The sequence below is a fragment of the Arvicanthis niloticus genome, chromosome 26 (genome assembly GCF_011762505.2).
Source record: "Arvicanthis niloticus isolate mArvNil1 chromosome 26, mArvNil1.pat.X, whole genome shotgun sequence".
NCBI lineage: Eukaryota > Metazoa > Chordata > Mammalia > Rodentia > Muridae > Arvicanthis > Arvicanthis niloticus.
In genome coordinates, this window is record NC_133434.1 from 11035595 (window position 1) to 11060467 (window position 24873).

Consider the following 24873-nt stretch of genomic DNA (forward strand, 5'->3'; position numbering starts at 1 on the left):
AGTGAGGGTCAGGGCAAGGAGAGTTGACAATGTGTATTAGCCTCCCCTGAGTTCAGGAGACCAAGGACAGACTTTGGGCTTACAAAGGTGAGGCAGATCCAAATGACTCTGATGAGGTGGGATCAGTAAGAACCCCTGGGGACAGGGTTATCTTGACCATTTGAGTTTAGTATTGGATGAAGACTGGGGGGAGGGAAATCAAGGCTTGAGACCTGGAGGTACCATGCTTGGGGAGAGTTTGGAGGAAGGCAGAAAAACAATGATCTGACATGAGAACTTACCAGGGCTAGAAGTGAGATGGACCAAAGATAATAAGAACCAAAGATTTCCCATGAGACTTGGCAATTGGCAGGTCTCTGGGGACTTCAGTGGAGAGATGGGAGCAATGCTTATATGATTATCAGGTGTCTTGGGACAACTGGGGGTGGGTCACATCACACTTCACAAGGACTCAGGGAGCTGTGAAGACAAGGACTTAGAAAGAAGTAACTGGGAGGAAAGCTGACCACGGCAGAAGAAAAGAAGCCTTTTCTGAGCAAGCTGTGTAAAAGGCAGGCAGAACCTAGGGAGGGGTAAAGAGGCACGGCAGAGGGGATAGTCCTCCGCCAAGTTGGCAGTCCATGGTGCCAACCCAGGGGCCTTTCTCTTCTTCCTGCTAACAGCCCATCCCCTCCCCCATATTAACTGGATACATGGAGACCCAGCTCAGATGATACTCAACAGCCTCCTTTGAGCTCAGAAGACCTGAGCTGACTTTGAGCTCACAGAGGTAGGTGAAGACTACCGTGTCATACTGATCATTCCTTTGCTCTCTTCTCTTTACTCCTGGAAGGACATGGCCACCGGGCAACACGCACAAACCACACGGTTGGTAGCAGCAACATTGTATATCATCTCCATCTATGAACTATTGCATACCCCAGGCTCACGTATGCAGGAAATATACATCTACATTTGAGTGACTGTATCTTCGGGTTTCTGTCCTACTGTGGCTCAGCCTCTATCCCGCCTCAATGCTACCCAAGGGGAAAGAAAAAGCCGCTGTTGGTGTTCTAGTGGGTACTTGGTAAAAGGTCAAAAGAAATGTATGAGATTATGAAATTAAATCACAAGTACTATAATGCCAACATCCAATCAATACAAAAAAAAAAAAATCATTGAGGTGTTTTATATTCTTGTTTTCATAGCTAGCTTGTGTGTTACACATCTCCAATCAGGCCAGCTCCACTTCAAGTGCTGAAAACAGATCGCTCAGGTCCAAGACGAATAAACACTGCAGCACCTTAAGTGTTTGGTGGGAGGGGAAGTCAAGAGAGACTGAACAGGGAAGTTTCCATTTTTCTTGGAGGAGAAGCAGTATCTTCACCTCCGTCAAGCCAGAGTGACAGGGGCGGTGGCTATAGGTGAGAGCTGAGAGCGACTGCTCTGTTAATAAATGCTTTCCTGAGCCGCTTGAAATGGGGGAGGGGGCGGGCGTGGCTCAAGGCACAGAGCAGGGCAAGTGGTTTCTCAAGAGGAAATGGACATCGTTAGGGGAGGTGGTGGTGATCATGGCAACAGAAGTGGTGGGTTGGGATCTTTCCATTGGATGGGGAAAGGAATGTATCCCAAACATATATGTGCAAAGGGTTCGACCAGCAGATAGGAGAGTGGGATATGGGAGATTTGTGATGGATCCTGGGACATACAGAGAACCAGGCATTGTGGAGGCAAGGTACCAGAAGGGCAGGGACAGAAGGCTGTTTTCAGAGAAAGAATCTAGAGGTGTGGCTTAGTGGCACAAGCAAAGTCCCCTCCCACCTTCCAGAAAACCTAGAGGGCTGGGATCTTTCATGACGAAGAGAGAAACAGGAAGTGTTGATGTGGAATCGGAGAGAAGTCAGTGAGGGCACGGTTACTGTGATCTCCACAGACATGCTGCCCAAGAGGGCTGGGTGCACAGGCATGAAGGATGGTCAGGACGGAGAAAGGTAGGTGAGGGGAGAGTGGGGAGCTCAGAGTGAGAGGAAGGAAGGGAAACCTTCTACCTGCTAGAGCTGTGTGATGCTTGCGCAGGGCATATGTGTGATAGGTGGGACAACTCAGTAAGTGGTGGCTCTGGGTGCCTGCTGCCACAGTTTGGAGAACGACTCAGAGGGGGGCCATGAACTGAGGTCAGAACACAGTCCAGAAGAGGTGTGGAGATGAGGCTGCAGGTGGGAAGGATGTTGGAAATGAAGCGAGCACCACTGGCTTCCTCATGTGCAGACTGCCATCTAGCCAGGGAACGAGTGTGGGAAGCTCAGTAGTTCCCTTGTCGCTGGCCCCAATACAACCCAGCACTGAGCTGGACACATGGTAGGCATGGATGCCTTTCAGCTCTGTCTGACGGGAGCGCATGCCTGAACTTCACGGCATGGTTCTCTTTTTATCTTTCACACACCCATAGCTAAATAAAGGACACGACCCCTGGGAAAATTTATGAATAAATTCCCTGGCATAGCCAACAATTATATCTGCACTTAGTGCTTTATTAATAAGGCCACTTTGCAGAGTTTATGGATATAACTGCTCAATATTCCCAGTTAACCTTCTTAAGCTGGTCTCTTTTTTTCTTCTCCTAGTCCTTGCCTATTTTCTTCTTTCAAGGAAGATCATCCCTGTGTGTTCTTCTTAGCCATGGTCACAGAGGAAGCCCCCACCCCACCCTGTCTGGATAATTTCATGGGCAGCTTGCGGTTGACCCCAACAAAGGATGTGGCAGCCTGGTGTTTGGAGGGGTCACACTCTAGGAACGCTGCATACAGAGCCAGGATGGGGAGGCAATGGGAGCTGACACTGCCCATTTATATTGTTTAATGGCTGCTGGTGACAGCCTTCTGGCCAAGTTGTGGGACAGAATCGAAAGAACGGCGGAGGGAATGTGGAACAATGAAGACCCCTGGGAGCCTTGATGGGTTTGAGTGTACAGGATGCCAGACAAAGTTGGCCTTTTAACAGCAGAGGAAACTAAGCCCAGGCTGGCCTCCTTGACTGTGGTAATTCAATCTGGAGAACATATATGGATCACTGATCTCAATGCCCGGCACCAGGCAGGGTGGGGGGAGCTGAGAACCCAAAATAAGAAGACATGAAATAGCTCTGGTCGCTGCTCTCAAAGACTCATCAAAGGCTAGCTGGGAAGATAGAGATGGAGGCTGGGGAGTGGGGAGAGATGTCACAAGCCATGTGCTAAGCAGATTCTGAAGGTGAGCCTAGACGGACAGCTATCAAACGCTTTTTCAAGAGTTCACACATCTCTGAGCGAGCACCACTCTTCAGTGCTTCCGGCCCACTAATGAGTCTATCCTGGTTTGAATGTGAAATGCCGCCCTTAGTCCCAAGTATTTGAACACCCAGTCCCCAATGGCAGTACTGTGTGGAGGGTTGTAGGAACCTTTAGAAGTGAAGCTGGAGGAAGTGGAGGCACTGGAGAGCAGGCCTTGAAGTTGTATAGCCTGGCTTGACTTCTGTTCACTCTGTTTCTTGACTGCCAATGCAGTGTGACCAGCTGCCCACTGTTCCTGCCACCACACCTTCCCCCCCAACCCATGAAATGATGTACTGTGTTCCCTTGAACTGTAAGCCAAGATAAACCTTGTCCCCACCCCCAAGTTGCCATCAGATATTTTATCAGAGCAGTGAGGTTAGTAATCAATGCAGTCTCATTAGATTATGTCACCACTAAATCACATCCATCGGGCAGAGAGACACTAAGGCACACATTTTACCCCTAGCTTTGAACAAGTGCAGGTCAAGTCTACTGCAGTTGACAACACAGGACCCTGCCACCTTTGATTAGAAAGGAAAATGGGTTCCTAAAGCATTGGGTTGATAGTCATCTCCTTTCCATCTTAAGTATGAGCACAAGCAAGAGAAATAACCAATTAGGACTGCCTTGAGTTTGCAGAATATGGCAGGAAAATCTGAAGAGCCAGATCTTTGATTGTTTCTACCTGCACATTATCCATCTCTAGGGGACTTTTATAATCATCATCATCATCATCATCATCATCATCATCATCATCATCATCCATTGTCATCATCCCCCAAAGAAAGAGCCAGAAGCCAGAACAGGGCAAGGGGTATTTTTTTCCAGCAGGACACTGGTGTTTAGAGTCTAAGCTAGGTACTCCCAGTAGGACAAGAATATTCCTGTGCTTATTCATTTGAAAAAAAAAATATTGAGATACTTTGTCATTCTTTCTCTCTTGCCCGTTTCCTAAGGTGGGAGAGAAGAGAGTCCTATCAACAAAATGTGTCAGACTTGTGGCTCACTCTGTAATTATGATTTCTGGTTGGAGTGATAGTCGCTGTTCTAGGTACTCCGGAGACAGGCAGAATTGTCTTGGAGACCACATGTAGCATGCAAGTTGAAAGCCTATCCCTTCCTTCCCAGGCCCTGTGAAAATGAGACTTCAGTACCACAATGCCTCCTTGAGAGACCACAGATATTTAAACATTCTTGTGGCAGTTGTCTCTCCAGACTCCTCCCTCTGCATGCCATTTTTCCTTGAAACAAAGCCACTGGTTAGGCTGGCATCCATGGATACGTCAGGCTATCCTGGTTAGAAACCATTTCTGTGAGGCAAGGAGGAGAAGTTAGATCAACTCCGAGAGCCATGGCCTCCCCTTTTCATGACAGAGCCTGGGACATCAGTTCAGGATGAGAAAGGGTGGGGCAGGAGTAGGGAGGATATGGGCCACAGCTGTGCTTTTGACCCCAGCAGCACGGACTTGGTCTTGCTTTCTGCATAACTTCTGCCTGGTTTGACTGACTGAGTTTCCACAGAAACGGTGGCTGAAAGGAGATGCTCACCTGATTGTTGTTAGAAACTGCAGAACGCAGAGAAACGTACTGGAAGCAAGATCACCAACTGCAGGGGATAAAAGCCAGCCCCATCCGGATGCCATATGCCACAGAAGTAAAAATCTAGTAAATCTAATTTAGTATAGATCGTGCAATTACCCACTCTAAAAATTAAGGACCGAGACCATAAACCCACTAAACTTCAAATGTTCGTAATGGGCAGTTAAATGGGAGAGACAAAGTACAGGGGAGAGGGGAAATGGGGAGGAAATGGGGGGAAAGGAGAGAAGAAGAGAGGAAGAAAAAATGGTAGAGGAAAAGCAAGGAAACCCAAGATCAGAAAGAAGGAGATTGAGGTGGCGGGAGAGGATGGGGGAGGGGCAGAGAACCAGCACAAGGAAGACCATTGTGTCTCAGAGGAATTGCCATTTAGGGTCCTTGCATTCTGCTGCCAAAGGGACCTTAAGTCACCTCTGCAGGCACAGATCATGGCAAAGGCTTTTCTGATGACTAGAAAACATTTATTTTGTTCTTTTCTTTCCTCCAGTCACCACTCTGGTTTAGAGCCAGCTTTATTGACCTCAGCACTGCTGATATTTGGGGGCTGTTCTGAGCATCCTCAAAGGTTTAACAGCAAGCACTGCTGGCCCCTATCCACTAGATGCCACGGCACCCTCCCTTGCTAGGACAAATAAAACTGCCCCCGAGATTGCCCGATGTTCCCCTGAGTTGAGTAAGAGACAGCCACTTCCCCCAGTTGAGAGGCAATGGTTTGGACCATTATCGCTTTACAACCTAATTCCTGCCTTTAGCAATTGTCCCTCTGTCCCTCACTCAAACCCACAGGAGGACTCTCCCCACAGGGCATATCTTTGATAGTGTCACTTCACTATTCAGAACTGCTCTAAAGCATTCCAGTGTCCAGAGAATGAAAAATAATAATCCCAGTTACCTACCGTGCGCCATACACCGGAAATAGAGCTAGGAACCCTGAGACCCAGATGTAAGAAGAGGCAGAAAACAAAGATGCAAATAAAAGACACGGGCTGGCTTCACAGACAGCAACAAGAACTAGAAAAGGAAAGGAATGGGCAAGAGCAAACCAGGAGTGACAGGGGAAATTCCCTCTACCCAGGCTCCATCTGAGCCGGACAGAACGCAGAGGAAGACGCGATGGCCAGAGACAAAGAACACTAAGGTTGAAGGAAGACAGTAAGAAAGAGCGCCTAGGACCTGGGTCAGCATCTGGAGTATAGTGACCAAGAAGTCTGTAGAGGGAACAGTGAGCCACAGGTGGCCATATGTTTCTGTGGCCTGGCAAGAAGCTTAACGTTTTCTTAGTCCTCATGGCCAGCCACTGGGATTCAAAAACAACTGGAGTTCAAAAGGAACTGGAGAAGTTCTTTTTGTTGTTCGGTTGGTTTGGGCTTTTTGTTTTTGTTTTTATTTTGGTTTGGTTTGGTTGTTTTGTTGTTGTTGTTTTGTTTTCTGTTTTGTGGCTTTTTGTTTTGTTGTTTTGTGGGGTTCCCCCCCCCCAGTTTTTAGGGTTTTTATTTGATTGCTTTTGTTTTGTTTTTGTTGTTGAAACTGGATCCCTCTACATATCCCTGGCTGTCCAGTAGCTCACTAATAGACCAAGCCACCCTGGAGCTCACGGAGATCTGCCTGCCTCTGTCTCTCAGGTGTAGGGATTAAAGGTATGTGCCACCACACTCACTCACTGGAGATTCTATATATAACCCCACTCCCCAGCCCGATTCTAGAATCCACAGTCAGTCCCTCAACAGCTCATCTTCATTAGCTTGTACTCTTCTCTAACTTAAGAATGTACTCAGAGGTCCCAATGAGACCTGTAAGACACAGGTTGCTGGGTCCATGCCTCCACTGAGTGACCGAGTAGGGGTCTGGAGTGGTATCCAACAGCACTCATTTGTCACTAGTTCCCAGGAACTGATGACACTGCTAATCCAGACATTGGTGTGAAGCAATCCTCCAATGAGTATTGGCTGTGTCCTCAACCAGATCTCTGCCACCATGCCAGTCCACCTGTCCTCTGCACTCTAGTGTTTAAAATTCCAGCCACTTGTCAAGGCCTGACTAGTGCATCCCTCCAGTGGTGCCTCAGGCACATGGACCAATTCCCTGCAAGCATCACATCAGTTAGCACTGCCAAAGCATCGGCATCTTCTGACCCGTTGTGTATGCTTGAATAGGGGCCTCAGTTGTGCTTTTCAACCAAGACTTCTAGGCTCCATACCCTAGCCTAACAAGTCTGCTAAAAATCCCTCTTTCCTGATTTGAATGTGTTGAGCCACCCATATGACTAACATTCCATCTTTGTCTCATGCCCACCCAAATAACTATTATAAAACCCCCTCAGAATAAGCAAATCAAAGTCAACAAACAAAACCTGGCAAGGTGCTGGAAAATGGCTCAGTTAATAAAGTGCACAATGAGGACCTGAGTCCAATCTTCTAGGAGCTGTGTTCAAAATAAACAAACAAAAAGAGTCAATCATGAAAGCACACACCTGCAGTCCCAGCCCCATGGAGATAGTGGCGGGCAGATCCCCAAAGCTTGCCAGTCAGCCAGTCTAGTTAAATCAGCAAGCTCCTGGTTCAGTAAGAGACACCCCACCCCATCTCCAAAAAAGCAAGGTGGAAAGTAATTGAGAAAAACACCCAATCCTGACTTCTGGATTACACACAGGTACATATATATGCATGCACGAACCTCCCACATACTTACATACAAACATACATACATACATACATACATACATGCATACACACATTTTTTTTAAACTCGAAGAATAAGATGTGTTGGTAAGAAGGTGGAGAAAATAGAACACTTGCATAAATGTTCTGCTGGGAGAAATGTAAAATGGTACAGGTACTATAAAAATATATCAGATTTCCTCAAAAATTAAAATGCAACTGCCATGTTTGATAGAGTTAATTGTCAACTTTGCAGAATCTAGAGTCACCTGGAAGATGGTGCGCCTTTGGGTATACTGCAGGTGATTATTTGATTGCATAAATTGAGGTGGGAAGAACTGCCCACTGTGGGTGGTACCATTCCCTAGCCTGTACCCTGGACTGTGTAAACTGGAAAGTGGGAGGTGAACAGCAGTATGCATCAATTGCTCTATGTCCCCGACTGTGATGTGATGTGACCAGCAGTCTTAACTCCTGCTATCTTGCCTTCCCTGATATGATGATCTGTAGGACTCTTGAAACATAAGCCAGGATAAACCTTTTCTCCCTTAACGCTTTTTGTTGGCGTATTTTATCATAAAAGCATGGAAGAAAACTGAGATACCATATGTCCCAGCATATTTTAGATTCTATTTCCATTGAAAGCAGTCTCAAACTGATACTTGTACGACCATGTTTACCCGTGCCTCTTTACTAGAGAAAGAATCAACTCTCAGGGCCACCGGGGCTGAATGGATAAAAGGTATATTCAAACAATGAAATGCTACCTTGCCTTACAAAGGAAGAAAAGTTTGAAAATGCTGCGTAAAGGATGAACCTCTAGATCACTGTGCTAAGTGAAATAAGCCGGTCTCAAGAAGACAAACATTGTGCGTCCCGCTTAGGTGAGGTGCACAGAGCAGTTGAACTCTGGTGGCAGAAGGCTTGGGGATAGGTCAATGGGAAGGTCCTCTGCAATAATAAATATTTTCATTTTTGCAAGATAAAACAAGGTTCCGGAGACATATGGTGGTGATGGTAGCACAAAGCCCTGAAGGTATTCATCTCTGCTGAACCATACACTTAAAAATGACTGAGATGAGGACTCCAGAGATGGCTCAGTTGGTAAAGGGCTTGCTTTGCAGGCATGAGGACAAGAACTCAACCCTTAAAATCCAAGGTTAAAAAAATCTGGGTGTAGTAATACATAATTGTAATTACTGGGTGGGTAGAGACAGGCAGCTCTCTGGGGCTCACTGGCTATCAAGCCTAGCTTAATTGGTGAGCTACAGGCTAATGGCATACTTTATCTCAAAAGAACATGCATTGTGTTCTTGAAGATAACATCCAAGGTTATCCTCAGGCCTTTACACACACACACACACACACACACATACCCACGCACACATGAACATACGTAGACACAGAGCTCATTCACAAAAGATCAAATTTTATCAAAATTAAAGATGAAATTTAAAGGAAGAAGTGAAAATATTCAAAAATGATTAAACGCTTAAGGTGGCATGTTTTATGCTGTGCATATTTTATCACAGGTGCTTTGTAGTTCACAGAGAACTTCACAGAACTTACCTCATTTGCTTCTTTGCATAATCCACAATGCAGCGGGAAAATGGCATCATTACTACTTTTGTAGATTAGTATTGGGAAACCCAGAAAGACCAAATCAACTCAAGGGCACACAGAGGCTAAGATCAGATTAAAAATAGAAAAATTGCTGCACCAGTGCTCAGTCCAGAACATCACATCGCAGGGTTCTATAGAGTAGACCACCTTTCATGTACTAAGGAAGATGCTAGCTAGCCTATCTGGAGAAAGGAAAGACATAGCAAGAGTGGTGATAGGGCTCGAGGGGAATTCCCATCTCATGCCCCGGGGAAGAAGGAAAGCCAACATCTGCCTTTTGCGGTGGGTATTATTATTTTACAGATGTGGGGTGGATAGAGCCCCTGAGTCACCTACCCAGTTTTACAAACAAACAAAACAAAATACCACTCTCTCTATGTGTGTATCTTCTGTGGGAGATGTAATCAGGCCTGTTCTCTGGAATGGTATGAATACCACCATCACATGGCACTTGTGTCTCTAGGCCTAAGCTGCCAGTCAGGTGATTGCTTGCCCAGCTCACTGTCTTCCTCCCCATCATCCCTGTCAGGACACTTGCAATGGAAAGGGGACACTGTCTGGCAATGCCTACCTTTCCGGGGACTCATAACACAGCTATATGTTGGCCTAGGCCTGGCCAGTTGATTCTGTCGGAAGTTCTTGGGTTTGAGGAATGTGGCCTGTAGGGGCTCTTCTTTCCCTTTTCCCAGCCCCCTAACTCACAAGGCCTATGTGCCACTAACTTGTCTCTCTTTTGGGTCTCTGCACTTGCATCTCCATGGTATGTCTCATGGGACAAGAAAGAACTCTGTCAGGGTAATTACTCCTTTCTCAAGGCCCTTCCCTTCCTTCGTCATTGATTGAGGGCATGGTGTAGGTCTTCTACCAGTCCAGCAGTCACCCTTCCCTGGTCTGACCCATGAGTAGTAAAGACAAGCCACAGGTAGTCCCCTCCCAAGGGACTACTGTTCAGAGTCTCCAGGGCACCTTGAGGGAGAAGGTACTGGAGATGTAGCACACTCAAGAATCTATAAGGAGCCCACTCCTCAGGACCATTTGGATTCACGTGGTATCTTACATCACCGCTTCTACATCAGCTTTTTTTCTCTCCATTCCTTCATCCTTAGAGTCTGGTGCGTGGGGCTGACTGAGCCAAGAAAGGCATCTGCAGCCTTCCCTGCTTTAAGAATGTAGAGGGAACTGAGGTCCCACTAATTTAAAGCAGAGGCTCGTCGACCCCTGCGTAATGAACTTGGCTGTAAATGTGACTCCAGCCTCTGATTCTCCATCAGAATATGTCACTTGGTGGCGGTCATGTCTTAGCATCCAGAACTGGTTGAGTCTACCAAATGTTTAACCCCACCCCCCACCCCCACTCCATGGATCTGATGGTAATGAGATCGACTTTCTCTTTATTTATCATTAAAGCTGGCAGATCCAAAAGGTAATTTAGTGTTCAGAAAGGCCAATGTTAAAACTTTATGTCAGGGGAACGCATTGCCAAATATAGCCTAATAACGGCATCATTAAATACAGACTAAAGTCTTTATTTAAATTCACTTTCATCTCATCCCTGTCTATAAAATGTAGGGATATACACAGAGTGGGTCTTTAATCCTCAAAACAAATTTCTCTGGTCTTATTTCTTCTTTAGTTGTCTCGGTGCCTCTGGAAGTTCACTGGGTGTCTGTCCAAGTCTGCGTGGCTCTGACATATCCCAACCCTGGCACATCAAAAGAACACCCATCCTTCAAGGCCACGTGCCAAAGCCGTCCTGTGTAGCAGGACGAAGAGCACACATGGACCCTGCCCTCAGGGGGCTGCCGGATTTGGATGGAAAAGTAAGAGATTTTTTGGTCACGTACCGCATATGACATTCAGGTCTATAACGGACAACCAACCAAGGGACGTGTCTATGATTATAAAAACAGGAAATTTCCCATTGCCCAGTAATATCCTTACCCTCGTGACACCATGGCATACCACGTTCGTCCCGTGAGCGTGGTGATGCGGTGTTGATGCAGGTGCCAGCAAACCTAGTTAGTGTTCCGCCAGAGGTAAGAAAGGACGGCGCACTTGGCTATAGAACGTGCCTATAAGAGGTTGTGCTAATGAAGGGTTGTGTTGCTAGCTTACGTAATTACCGCACTGTACGTCGTACACTTATTCTACAGGGCTTCCATCTACTCGTGCTGGAAAGACTGTTTACTGTATGTAAAGCAGGGTGCCAAGTGGCACGGGAAGCAACCCCATACATTTGGTGTTTACCGTGCCTCCCGACTGCAGTGTTTTCCTTCGTGGTTGACTTAATCATATGTTGTTTTGTTCACCATGGTCCTGGGAGCAACAGACTACATTAGTAATATATACACACCATATGGCCTACAAATGTATATGTAAATATATATATATATATATGACACTTTAATGGCATAAGTTGTGTATGGTTACGCACACCAATCATCCCAGTACTGGAGAGGTTATTGCAGGAAGCTTTCAAGTTCAATACTAGTCTGAGCGACATAGGAAGATCCTGTTTAAACAAATTTAAACAAAATAATAGTGGTAAGAAATAAAAGGGGGCAGCTAGAGTGCAGCTAACTTATAGAGCAATTTAAAACTGCCTAAGGCTTCAGGATGTATCCCTGACAATGCAAAAGTAAGTAAAGGATCTAGGTAGCAAGCATCTCTCTCCTTGTCTCTCCCCTCTCTTCTCTCTCTCTCCTTTCTCTTCTCTGTCCTCTCTCTCTCTCTCTCTCTCTCTCTCTCTCTCTCTTTCTCTTTCTCTCTCTCTCTCTCTCTCTCAGTGTGCTCTACGATGTTAGCACAAGATCACCCCGCAATGCATGTCCCAGACTGTATCTCCACCACAAGTAACACCCGACTATAACTACACCGTGCTGAGCTTAAGACATTCTCCCCAACTCCAAGCTTGATGCCTTGCCTCTGGTCTCTGTTCTGTGCACAGCCCCCAGAAGCAAATTTCCCCCAGGCCTAGTAAAGCAAGGGCCCCCCCCTCTGCCAGGACACGCTCCTCTTCCTGATCCTCTTCAACCTTGTCTGCACCTGCAGCCCCCATCACAGGCCACATCTCTGGTGTTCTGTTGCTCTACACTGACATTTTGTCCACCATGGCCCAGCACAGAGCATGGCACCCAGGACATGCTCAGGAATCCTGCCTGCATGGGAAATGAAATGGCGCTGCTGAGAGAGAGGCACAGGGCTCTGGGGTACTGAGAGACTCACAGCAGAGATGGCTAAACTAGGCCGTGACACAGAAACCTACTGGCTGGAGACAGAAATCAGTAGGTACAGGGCACAGAGGAATCAAACAAATAGTCCATGGCACTGGGATCTGAGGCAGCTGAAGAGAATAACAGAAAATGAGGCTGCGTGTATTTACAGAAACTTGAACTCTATGTTAGGGGCACTGGAGAGAGTACAATAGCAATGCCAGGCATCTGATCTCTGTGTCAGGGGCACTGGAGAGAGTACAATAGCAATGCCAGGCACCGCAGAAAAGGCCTCCAGGTGAACTGTCCAGTTCCCCACACAGCTCTACCGTACACGGTCTTGATAGGCCTGTGGACTTGTCCCCAAGATGGCCCCTGAGATCCCTGCCTCCTGTAGCTCACATTGCTCTTACATTTTCTCCCACCTGGGAAGGGTAGCCCTGGCCAAGGGCTCATGATTCAGGTGGTGGAAGTGTGGCTTCTGGAGCTGCTGCTTCCATCTTAGGGTTTCCTGCGCCCCACTCTGGGGAAATCAAGATCACCCAGGAGAATCACCTAATTGAAAGACCCACAGGCACTGAGGCCTCCAGCCAATGAGATACCCAGGCCCGCTGAGTGTCACCAGGCAGGAGCTTAGGAGTGGAGGCCCCAGCCCCACCCTGGCCTGGCCCCAGCCCCAGCCTCAGATCCCCTTTGACTGGAGCCTTGCAATCCACCCTGAGCTGGAAACAGCCCAAGAAACATCTTCAGAGTCCACCAGTCAGAAAATAAAAGAGACAATACACACAGATATGTAGTTGTCGCTTGAAGCTGCTAAATCTGAGGAAAATGTGTTACATAGTGAGAAGTCGCTAGGGCAGCCTTTTTTTTCTCTCCAAGAGCATGGAGTGACTTCTGCCTGCGTGGCAGAGATTGGATAGATTTGAGGACTCTTGCTTCCATGAAGGCTACTCCTCAGGGGAACCTAGTAAGGTTTGGCAAAGAAAAAAAATAGGGAACCCAAACTCCTTCATTTCAAAGGAAGATCTGGAGTCCAGCTTCTGCCTGAGAGTGACACAGTCTCTGTCCCTCCAGCTCTGCCCACACACCTGCTGCGTGCCCCAGTCCCAGAGATATAGTAGAGTTGGAGGCCTGCCCTGTTTTACTGTCTCCTGCGCACTGAGCTCATGGGCTAGCCAGGAGCTGCTGAGTCTGCCCAACCATAATAGAGAGCAGATGTTCCAGGGAAGGTTTATCTCCTGTTGGCACAATACTCAGAGGCTGACCTTTCTCTGTCAACGTTTAGTAAATGTTATTAACACTCTTAAGAGGGCCTTGGGCGTGCAGGTTCTCAGTCAGAATGAGAGACGCCTTCATCGGAATGTCTCCTGGACACGCCATTGTAGCCTTCCAGGAGACTCTCTAAGGGAAACCAATGGCAAGGGAGGGCAGAGGCTGAGCCAAGTGATAATAAAAGCACCTTGTGAATACCCCCAGAAACAGCACAATGTGTGTGGAGTGGGCAAGCAGGCTGGGGAGCCAGATATTGCTGAATTCCAGTGTCAGCTCTATCATTTAGTTCTGCCCCTGGGCAAGTCGCCTCATTTCTCTGAACAAACAGTTCTCACCAACATTGTCATCAGGTGTAAATAAGAGGCCACACGGGTAGGGAATGTGGCAGGTACCCAGCACTGCCTGCCGGGATGATAAGTAAAGGGATCGACCCCACCCTCCTTATCTGTAACACTTCGAAGTCCTTTTCTCTTTGTTCCACGTCTGTAAGGAGCACCCCAGCAGTACTAGTCATGACAGCTGTGTTATACACAGCTTTACAAAGTACTCCCAAAGTCACCATGCCATTGGATATGAAGCCAACCTTGTGAGCTCTGAAGGACAGAGACAGAAGGCCTTAGTTTATCCAAGTCACGCAGATGTGAGAGAGAAGGGTCAGGTCTGGGGCCTGGTTAAGCCTCAGCCCTCATGCTATCCGACCTCAGCCAGGCCTCTCAGGTAGGTTATTCCCCTTAGCTCTGTCACCCTCTGTCTGCTTGAAGGGGCCTCTTGAATGGTCGTGTTGTGATTTTATGACTGATCACATGCTAGGAAAGATGGAGCCCGTGAGGGACAGAGGGGCTCTTCTGAAAACTCACGTCAGACTCTTGTCCCTCCTACGCCCACTTCCTTGAGCAAACCAAGGTGGGGTGGGGTGGGGTGGGGTGGGGTGAGGTGGTGGCCTTTAATCCTAGCACTTGGGTGGCAGAGGCAGGAGGATCTCTGTGAGTTTGAGAACAGCTTGGCCTACAGGGCAAGTTCCAGGACAGTCAAGGCTACACAGAGAAAGCCTGTCTCAGAAAAACAAAAAGAAAAAAATAATAAAGATAGGAAGAAAGGAGGCATTTGGGAGTTCCAGCTTGAGTCTGGTCTCCAAAGGAAAGATACAAAGGCTTCCATGTGCACCTATCAAAAGAATGGATTTAGGCTCAAAAATGATGCCAGGCCCACAGAGGGACATCTCCTATCTTTCATTCAATAATACCCTCCACACTCTCTTTCAAAACTTGGGATCTTTACAATGGAATTTCTACCTCCATTTTCCTCATGGCTGCACGTGGGTAAAACCTCTATAACAGAACGGCCACTGAGTCTAGCTGTCCCCAAGCCCTGTCTCACGCAAATCTCTGTTTTCCAGCCTTTGTTTCATGGGTTTCTCCCATTCAAGTGTTGACCAGGCCTGCCTCTGCTTAGCTACCAAGCCTGAGATTTGCTTGTTTGGAGTGGAATGGCCATACATGGCGCCATTATTTTCTATAAACTGAAAGAGTGTCATGGACCTGGTAAAGAAGAAATTGATTCTTTCCCCTGGTTTGGTCAAACAAATCCCCCCCCTTTTTTGGCCAATTACTGATTCTTAATTGTCTTTAGAATATAGAGAGACAAAGGTATAAACCCCAGTGCCTGGTACCAGCTTCATGCACAGATTCTTCGCCTATCAGCAGGTTCTGGGAACCAGGACCTCTCCTGGTTCTCTGCTCAGCAGAGAAGTCACAGGAGAAACAGTCGAGTCTGGAATTTCACAGTGGTGGCTCTATCAGGCTGGGGTCCCGTGGAATGGTCTGCCTCTTGTTTTCTCTGAGCCTTCTTCCTGGAGCTGTCCCTGGTGGTCATGCAGTTTTCAACTTGGATCCTGTGGCTCTCCTTGACATATGCACATATACTCACAGACACATACATACATGCTCGCACATGTGAGCGCACCTATACACACACTTGCACACATACATATATACACACATATACACACACTCACACATACACACACTGACAGGCACACACACATAAACATACACATGCTCACATACACTCACACACACATTTCCACACAATTAATCACATACATATACTCTAATACATATATACACATACACACATATATACACAGTCATCATACGTTTACACAAACTCATACATACACACACACACATACACACACAGGCATGCACATCTGCACGCATCTGCACACATAGAGTTTGGCTGGATAAAGTATACTCTCTAACAGAGCTCAGAGCCATAATTAAGAATCAAAGAACAGGCTGGGGAGACCCTTGAGGTTCCACCAAATCCAGAGTTCCAAATTCATACAGGTGCTCACTTCCCTTCTTTTGAGATCATTCTGTTCCTCAGGCCCTATGGATGAACAGCTCTGAAAGTCTCCAGAAAGCCACCAGAATGTTTCTGTTGTCCTGAACAAATGGGGTCAGGGTTCGCTGAGATGCCTGAAACACGCAGTCTCCTTAGCAAACAGGTACCTGGCTGCATCTTCATCCACTCCCCACTGTGCTGCCACGTTCTTCACAATGTCATGGGCTGAACTTCTCAACGATCATAAGTTCTCCTTCCCTTTATTAACAAATACAACTGAAAGTCATTTACCTTTTCTCAATCTACTATTGCTACTACACAGGTATACAGTCACGTACTCACACTTGCATGCACAAATGCTTGCACTCACATTCACAAGCATGCACTCACTCAGGCACGCATGTTCACGCGTACTCACACACGCATGTGCATGCTCGCATGCACTCACGTTCACACTCACCTGCATCCACTCACACAGCTGAGCTGAGCTGTGCCTTTAGCACGTGGCTTAGAAATGTCCTCGGCCAAATATCCACTACCTAGCCCACAGGTTCTAACTTCCAAAGAGCACAAGGAAGTGAGTCTGAGCCAACCAAGGTCTTTACAGTGAGGATGGCCTTTCTTCTGCTGTCAGTATCTTCCACGCCCCTCCTGTGATTGCAGGACAGTCTTAACTACCCCTGAGTTAAGAACTCCACTCAGAACCACTTAGCTCTCTGCTAAGAAGACTGAGGCTTTCTCTGTAGCTCTCTGTTTTTTCCCTTTGCCCAGGACCAGCAGTCGACAGTCTCTTTACAGTGGTCTAAGCTTCCTCAAGCACACACCTCAAAATTCTTCTACCTTTCCCTTGTTACTCAATTCCAAAACCGTTTCCATTCTCAGGGGAGGGGGGACTTTCTTACAGAACTGGCCCTCCTTTTTAAAGATGAATTTACAAGGGACTGATTGGCTCAGCAGCTAAGAGCACTTCTTATCCTTGTCACAAACCCAGATTTGATTCCTACAACCCACATGGCAGCCTCCAGATACCTGTAACTCCAGTTCCAGGGGACCTAATGCCTCTTGTGGCCTCTGCAGAGAGACACAGAGTAGGCATACACCGGTGCAGGTAAACATTTGCACATGCAAAGTAAAAAGAAATGCTTTTTGAAAATATCAACTTTCAGTGTAGTATATCTGGGCTTAAAAAAAATTCTGTATTCTACCTGATCATCAAAAAAATAAGTAAGGATTGGACATCCCAGATGAAGACACAGCAGAGTTAGTGCTGGGGGAAGGCTTTTGTTTTCAGGTTCATAAATCCTTCCTTCTTGCTATGGCCTCATGTGGAATAAGAGTTGAGGCCTTCTCTGGGTCTCTTTAGTAAGTTTACTTATGCCATATGGCTAAGTCTCCTGAGCCGGTCACTCCCCAAAGGCCTTAACTGCCATCTCATTGGTGGTTAGATTCCAACAGAAACACTTTGAGGAGACCCAGAACTTAGACCATACACTTCTCTGAGGACAAAACCTTTCAATGCCTAACTATATAACTAGACAGAAGACAGCGGAACACAAACAGGCTATGATATAAAAACGACTATGAAATCTACTCCAGAGCAAAGTATACTCTGTCAGTTCGTCTTAATGGAACAGGCCGGTGACAGACTTTTGTTATAGATGGAGCAAGGTCCAAGAGGAGACAAAGCCTGACGTGATGATAACCCTGAGAAATAGTTTGCTACTAAGAGAGGGAACACGTCTTCTGAAGGGACGGCTGTAGCCAGAGGCTGAACTTTGGTTGACTTCCCAGTTTTGCTGAGGGTCAGCCTTCATTAACTTTGACTGCATGGCATAAACAGATGCTGGGAGCTGAGGTCATTTCATCATGCCATTGCTACCCAGGGAAGCTCCGTGCTGCAGGATTTGGGAAGATTTGTAGATGTTTGTTTTGCATGACATGCCTCTCCTATAAAGGAGGCTCAATCCGCTCCTTCTGCTTCCCGATGATACCCAGGGGGGCTGCAAACCTGGTCACTGTTTCAATGACTACTTACTGACTAGCTGACTAATCGCAGGAACTCCTTGGGGTCTTGCAAGGAAAGTGGGAGCTGCCTTATCAGAAAGCCCCTACTCAAAAGCATGGGCTTAGGGTTAACCTAGAAGAGAGAAGGAAATTCCCCAACCACTGCCGCCATTTTCAAGGACTCATCCCTTGAATGATAGGTTAGTCAAGTTGGGTGCTTAGACAGGAAGAACGCTGTCTGAGAATAGTTGGTAGCCTCTGTCCACCAGACAGACTGCAGAGATGCCAGCTGTCTCTCTGCAGACACTTGCAAGCATCAGGCTCTCAAAGGAAGATCCTGAGCTGACCTCCCATCTACGACACTACTACTTCCTCAGCATATAATGACAATATAGTATATGGATGAAACCTTCGCTCCAGGATAGAATCCTCATTTGTCTAAGTCAGAGGTCCACAAACTATGGTCCATGGGCCAAATCACACCTCTACTGGTCACTGTGTGAAGATGAGCTGGAAGGGTGTGGTCTAGCTGAGAGTAGCTTCTTACGTTTTTCTCTTTTAAAATATTCAGTATTTTTACTATTTTATTTAGCTTTACATTTTCTTTATGTTTATGTTGTATGCACGTGTACATGTTCATATGTGCATGTACATGTGTATGTGTGCACGTGTGCACGTGCACATCTACATGTGAAAGCCAGAGGTTGACATTGGGTGTCTTCTTGGATTACTCTTCCAATTAACTTTGGAGGTAGGGAGCTCAGAGAACCCGGAGCTCAATCAGTTCAGCTAGGTTGGCTGGTCAGTGAGTTCAGAGATCTGCCTCCAATCACAGTGGGGTTAAATAAATGCAGTATTCAGCCTGTTTTGTTTCTTTTTTTACATGGATCTGGATGTTAACACAAAAGGCACTTTACCGACAAGGCTATAACCCTAGCCCTGTTTTCCTTGCATTTCTTAATGGCTGCAAAAAAAAAAATCAAAAGAAGATTATTTTACAGGAAAAAATTATCAAATTAAAATATTAATATCCATTACTAAAAGCTTACTGGGACGGAGCCAGACTCATTCATTTATGCATGCTCTGTAGCTGCTTTTTGCCATGGTGGCAGTTAGGAAATTGTAATAGAGGCTGTATTTTAGGCCCAGAAAGCCTGAAATATTTATGACCTGACCCTCTATGGAAGAAGTTTGCCAAGCCTTGGTCTAAGTCAAGCAAAGATCTCATTTGCCTTATCAGTGGTTTGGGATGTTTTCTTAAGAACTCAGAGTAAGTCAGCCAGAGCTAGACATTCCCGGGTGGCAATGATTGGTTCAGGGTGGTTAGTGATCCAAATTGTCCCACTAAGACTTGAGGGAAGAGGAGGTTGCCTGTCTGGTTCTCACTCCCCTGGTAGGCTTGGAGAAAGAAAAAAAAAATCACTGCCAGTAGCTCATGCATGATTCAAGGGGAAGCCATCTTTAAGATGAAGCTGATGTCCTGGACAACGGAGACAAGTTAAGAGTTTCTGTTTCCATTAGGCACTGCAACAAACAATGCCACCACCTACTGCTAGACCTCTGGTCACTGGAGCCCGGAAGCCTTCCTTATGGTTTAAGCTGCCTTCATGTGAATGTCTGTGATTTGGAGCCAGGAGAACGTCTTAACTCTGGTCATTTGCATGTACTGTCCCTTCTGCACAGAAAGCTCCCCGCTCCCCATCCCTGCCAAGCAACATCAAAACTGCAGTGTCATTGGAGGTCACATGTGACCAGCTAGAATGGATTTTATACACCACCTCATCCACAGTCCTCACGATGTCCTTTTGTCACACATACCATTTATATGTTCTACACTGACCCATGCCTCCCTCGCTGATGTTCACATGGGTCATCATAGGCAAGTCCATGTTTGGTGTGTTCTGCACTGATCTCCCCAGAGCCAAAGGCAGTGCCACCCATTAAATGTGACATTTCTCAAAGAGCATCCAGACTACCTGCAGGGCTGGTTTCTGTGACATGGCGTTAGATAGAGCATAAAGATTCCACCTTTATGCCTACACTACAACAAATTTAAAAAAAAAAAAAAAAGTGTGTGGTTTGTATCTCACTCCCTTTCTTGCCTAATGTGTTTCTTTCTAAGACAGACTGTGTATTAGGGACCACTCCCTTTTTACCACTCGTGTGGGTCTCGGACCTATGCCATTTTTGAGGATCAAAGCTAAACTGCTGTCTTCACTGTGGGATTTCTCAGAGACCTTGACACGGTGCTGTGTCTGCAGTGGTGAGAGAGGAGGTAGGCAGTGCCAGGGCTCTGCTCATGAGCCGGCAAGACAAGAGACATGATATGTAGTGCCTTTCAAACTTATTTGCTGATGGCACCTTTTTCTCTAAGCCAAGTCTCAAGTCTCACTAGACTCTAGAGATAAATATTTTTCTGTGAAACTTCCTGGCCTAGGGCCTCTGGGAAAAGACAAACACAGACGTAATACATTAAGAGGTCTTCCAAGGTATCCAACGGGAAAGCGTCTAGTTTACTAATAAGCTTTGGAATCATATGTTAGGTACGGGGCCCCCTGGGTCCACAGGATAGAGAGTCAAGGCAGACAGCCAAAGAGGTGGGTGGATAGGAGGCTCACAATCCTGTCTGCTGCACCAGCCTGTTCCACTCCTGCTCTTAAAGTGGTTTGGAAGCAGGGAGGGCACAGAAGGTATGGAGTTGAGTAGCAAGGAATATTCTAGAAAATGGGTGATAAGGGGCCACCTAGAGGCTAAGGGAGCCTCTGCTGGCATCCCAAGCCACATGTCCACTCCTTGGCTGAGGGCTAAGTTTGAATAGTTGGTTCTGAAGATGATCCCTCCAAAGAGGTGGGTGCCACTTACTCTGTACGGTTCCCCTCTGCTGTCACTGAGGTCAAGTCCACAACCTGTAAGGAACTGACAGAACTTTGAAAGAGGCCCAGCCAAGAGCCTCCAGAGGAAAGCACAAGGCTTCCTGCTTGCTTCACATGTCCTGGATTTTTGGAGCGTGGGGTGGAGGGACCTGCCTAAGATGTCCAGAGGGAAAGAATCTCATGGAAGCCAAACTCCCCAATCTCAATTCTCCTCCCAAGCAATGAGCTATGCCAACAGCTCTCCGATCATTCAGGAAGGCTGGTGGCCACACGCCCAGGAAAGAAACCCGCATTTAAATGTAGCTTTCCTCCTTTCTAGAACCCAGGATCTATTTTGGAAGGTAAAAAATAGAAGGTGAGGTCTAGCGGGTTGAGGTTTAACTGCTTCGTATCTGATCCCGAGAGCTCATCTCCCATTTATAGTTCTGGGGGTGGACAGAGTCTCAAGAAAGAGAAATACTAGCAGTGGTCCAGCTGCCTCTGTACTCAGCATCCTTTGTGCCTTGGGAAGTTCTGCCTTGCATCGCCTTCCCTGTCAAACAGGTAGTACCGTGATTTAGACACAGAGCAGTCTCTGAAGCAAGGAGGAGGTGGAGGTCTTGCCCCCAAAGAACCCAAAGAAAATAAAGATGAGATTGGCAGAAATCCCAGGCTCCTTTTAAGAGACTATAGCATCTTTCCAAATTCCCAAGGCATGGAAGGAAATACAGTGGTCCAGCTGCCTGGGCCCTCAACATCCTCGGTGCCTTGGGCAGTTCTACCCTGCATCACCTTCCTTATCAAACAGACAGCACATCAGACAAACCCCTTCCCTTGCCTGGTAGCCTTCTCCATTTCTCCTGAGACTGCTTCCTGTTATCTCTGGCCTGACTGTTGGCTCTGATATCCTTTCAGAGCAGTCTGACCATCCCTTACTGTACCTGGGGTATGGCAGACCCACCTATGCTGCCGCTATGTCCAAGATAGGGTGTCATGGACCACTGAGCCGCTGAGTTCACACTCAGTTCACGAGAGGGTGAACAATGAGCTGACTTTAAGAACAACAAATTCAGATGCACTGAACTGAATCCTCCATCAGGAAGTGAAATGAGAGGGCCCAGTTGTTGCCTTCAGGAGTCTGGTACAGCAAGAAGAGACAGTGCAAAGGAAGTTGAGTTACCCTGAAAAAAAAAAAAGCTGCAAGGTCCAGCCCACCTGTGTTACAGCCCTGGGCCTGGGCAGCTACCGTACTTAGACTCCCCAACTTGTAAGTAATAAAGGCAACCAGAATTCTCAACAGCAGAGTGAGCCAGCAGCGGGGAACTGGGAAGATACTCAGGGGGTGACTATTGAGAACTATGCCTGAGGAGCCTAAGAAGAAAGTCCCCAAGAGAAGTGGCAATAATAAGTTTGGTTTAGGAACCGACAGCAAGAGAAATGATTGTGCATCCTGTACGGCTCACAGACCTCAGAGTGTCCTGTGGGTCAAGGCCTCAAAAGTATGGAAGAAAAAACAGCCGGGGCTGACAGAGGGGCTTCTTCAGGATACCAAGCACATGCAACATCCTGGCTTGCATCCTTGTCCTCTAGATGCTGTCACAGAGAGCCGAGGGATACTGTGTACATATCAGGAAAACCCAGAGGCCTTAGGGTCGGACAGTTCCAATATCACAGAGCCACTGGCAGCCACAAAGTGAAGAAGACACTGGTCACAGGATCTTGCCAGTTTTTTAAAGGGTGGAGGTACAGCATTTAGACAATGCAGCAGATGAGCGAAAGTATATGTTTATATAATTGTGATGACAATTTATACATCTGTAATCGCAGCATTCTAGGAGGTTGAGGCAGGAGGATTGCCATGAGTCTGTGGCCAGCCTGAGCTGCATAGCAATGTGAGGACAACATCTTAAACAAAACATACACATACACACAAACACACACACACACACATACACAGAGGGAGAGAGAGAAAGAGATAGAGAGAGAGACAGACAGAGAGAGAGAGAGAGAGAGAGAGAGAGAGAACCATTCAAACATTAGCCATGGAGAAGCCACCATTGAACAGTTATACACACCATCCACTAATTTTGAGCTGCACAGGCAAGCATTTGCCTTCTCACCCCGGGGCAGGTAGCATAGCTCTTCTCTTCAGGAAGGCAGTAAGTTCACGTTGCTGGAGAGAGCTGCCTGACGCTGTAGAGAGGCCCTCTCTCCCAATGCCAGTCCCAACAATTAATCTTGTCACCTTGAGGGAGTCACTTTAACTTGCTCAAGCTACAGTTTTCTGATAGAAACAGTGACAACCCACTAGATTCTCATGAGGATTAAAGATGATAAAGTGTCCTGAGCCCAGGAAGGGGCAGGGGGAGGTATCCAAGCTCTGCCTGAAAGGTCGAAGGACAAAGACAATCACATCTCTGTTAGCACTGACATCAGCAGGAGCCAGAGGCTCCAGGGCATTTTATTTTCCTAAACAGTTTCCACTGTTCACATGTTTCCTAAACCCATTTTTAATGGAGCCGGGTTGCCCCCCCCAGCACTCCCAAGCCGCCCCACACTGTGCTACTTGAGTTCTGCCCGTTATCTGGCATGGTGTTCGCGTATGCTCCTTACTGCAGACTGTGGACTGTGCAGGCTCTGCCCTGTTCACCTCTCTGTCCCGAGGGCCTGCCACAATCTCCGACCACAGACAGTCTCAATAACTATTTGTCGAGAAAATGGACTTTGACACTCCGCCCTAACCAATTCCAAATTGCTGGAGTCCAAATTAATGAGGTTTCAGTGTAATTAAAACTGACAATTTTTTTTTTATCGCTCACATTCAGATGTCTCACTTCAAAGGACGCCATCAAGAGAGGAAGACAACAACAGCCAGCTCCAAAAAGAAAATATACTTGCCAACTCTGCATAAAACAAGAAACTGTATCTAGAGTACATGAAGAACCCTTTTAACTTAATAAAAAGAAACAATGCAATTAAAATGGGCAGGAGATCAGAATAGACTTATCTTCAAAGATTACAAATGCCCAAGAGGCCCAATAGGTCCTCCTCAGCATTAACACCTAGGGGACGCTAACCAGCACCACAAAGGGGCACTGTGAAGTTAGATTGCTCACACATGAACAAGAAAGCAAACCGGGGCAGCCACTTTGGCAAACAGCCTGGAGTTCTCCAAAGAATCATATGCATGAGTTAGCACATGGTGGAGCAATTCCACTGCTCGGCGCATGCCCAAGAGAATCAGAAGGGGTGTCTGCCAAAACACCTGTGCATGGGAGCGCTTAGAGGCATGTCACTCATTGTAGCTCAAAATGGGGGAGAAAAACCAAAGACCTGTGAGCTGATGGACAGATAAAACGTGGATGCTCACACGGTAGAACATACTTCTACCTACCACAGAAAGGGATAGAGATCTTAACATGGATGAATCCTAAAAACATCATGCAGGTGAAAAGAAACCAGATTATCTACATCAGGTGATTCTCGGTCTAACACATAACAAACCATCATGATTAGCTAGGATGGAAAGCCTTTCCTTCATCGTAGGTGGCACCAGTCTCTGGCTTGGGTCTTGGGGCTGACATAAAAGAGACAGTGAGGTAAGTCCCAGCATTCCTTACTCTTCTCCTCCTGACTATGGATGTAACATGCTTCAAGCTCCTTGACTTCCCTATGACAATGGAGAGCACCAATGGTGACAAAGCCTTTATCCTCCATCCATGTGAAGAGAATGCTCACCTGTGAAGCTTTCAAAAGGAATTATAAAGATTTGAAATACACACACACACACACACATCCTTTCTTCATTAAGTTGTTTCTGTCAAGGTGTTTTACCACAGTGGCAGTAAGAGTAACTTAAGAAATGGCTCAAATTGACACAGTCACATGCGATGCTCTGGAGCCTGTGAGAGTCCGGGAATTGAGGAGAGATAGTAAAAAAGGAGGATGAGGCCTTTTCAGGGTAACATTCATGCCCTAATGTTGAGCGGAGAGATGTTTGCACAGTTGTGTAGATGTGT

The 24873-nt window shown here is 46.8% G+C and overlaps 1 protein-coding gene and 1 long non-coding RNA gene across 2 annotated transcripts in view; one reads left to right on the forward strand and one right to left on the reverse strand.

Moving 5' to 3' along the window:
* Positions 1-24873, reverse strand: part of Grik4 (glutamate ionotropic receptor kainate type subunit 4) — a 430298-nt gene that overhangs the window by 186464 nt on the left and 218961 nt on the right.
* Positions 1872-23773, forward strand: LOC143438862 (uncharacterized). Its single transcript, XR_013107429.1, has 3 exons — positions 1872-1970; positions 10802-10988; positions 23680-23773. It is a non-coding gene; the product is annotated as an uncharacterized LOC143438862 (long non-coding RNA).